We start from the raw sequence: 1,328 nt of genomic DNA, 5'->3' as shown, positions 1-1,328 counted from the left end.
TGCCATTATTTGTCTTTATTTCTATGATTTGTAATCCTGATATGTGATGTGTTTGTAACACAGGGTGTGCTCTTGAGCCTGGTTTTGCTGTTTTAATTAGGCAGAGTTGTTGATGTGCTATAACTGTAATGCAGCGAGACTGGTTCTACAGCCATGCGGTGTGACCTCGTTCCCCATCCAAGCTGTTGTATATGAAGGTACCTACCCAGTTTGCGCCCAGAATGAGGGAAAGCATTTGAAAGCGAAACGTAAAGCCAGTGCATGAATATTATAGTGATTGAGATTTTCCCAGGCTTCACTGATACACTTGTTTTGCATTTATTCACAATAATACAGCAGATTCTTACATGCCGATATTTAATTGTCTTAAATTTTGCTGCTGTTCTCATAACTAAGGACTTGAAAAATATTTGAGTCTGTCAAGTATGTAAAGTTTGTGTATAAACTTTTAAATGTCATTCTTAAGTTCATTGCCATAGCCATTTTCCATTTATGTCTTCATTTTCTAAAAATCAAATGCCATGTCTGGTACCTTTAAATCCATAAGCATTCAGTTTTCTCATTTCCAATTTCATCTTTGGTTAACAGAATAAGTAAAACAGGGTTTTATTTATTTGTAGTCTAGAAATGTTGAATATTGTTTTATTTCCTTCAAAATGTTATGATTAGTGCAGATCAGCCATGTTTATCTTTTTAAAAAATAAACAGGTTGCTTTATTTCTGAGCTTCAATGGAATATTATAATTATTTTTTCTCCACTCATCAAGGAGGCATTTATTTAATGTGAAGAATTACACAAAAAAGTAGAAAAGCATGTTCTCTGTCTCGAGCTTCATCTGTAGTTACCATAGAAATTATTCATCAAACACTGTAGCTAATTTGATTAATTTAAAACCATAGTTATTCAGATAGTGCCATGGAGTATCTGCTTACATTAGTGACATCAGGAATTAAGCACATAGCAGTAAGTTGTGAGTGAGAGGTTTTGAAATAGTAGCTCCCATGAGTCCAACACCTGAGACAGAAGCAGGTGCTTGAGTACTTCACATACTGTCTGTTGGTTGCCATAAATAGGCAAACTCCAACACACATAAGCCAAAATATAATGGCTATGGGACCTGGCAAATCTTGCAAGGGGCCAAAGTCCCATTTGACAAAGCTTGCCTTCTTTGTGGGGCTTTGTAGTCTTGTATCTGCTTATCTTTACAGATTTGTTTTACATATATATTTTTTTTCTCCTGGCCTGCCTTTCTTATCATCTTGTAATGTCTAAAATGGCCTAGCCATCTTTTAGTTCACAGATATACTTGGACCAGTGATGGACATCT

Source organism: Chlorocebus sabaeus, chromosome 4 (assembly GCF_047675955.1).
Source record: "Chlorocebus sabaeus isolate Y175 chromosome 4, mChlSab1.0.hap1, whole genome shotgun sequence".
In the NCBI taxonomy this organism is placed as follows: Eukaryota; Metazoa; Chordata; class Mammalia; order Primates; family Cercopithecidae; genus Chlorocebus; species Chlorocebus sabaeus.
This window is presented reverse-complemented; position numbering follows the sequence as displayed.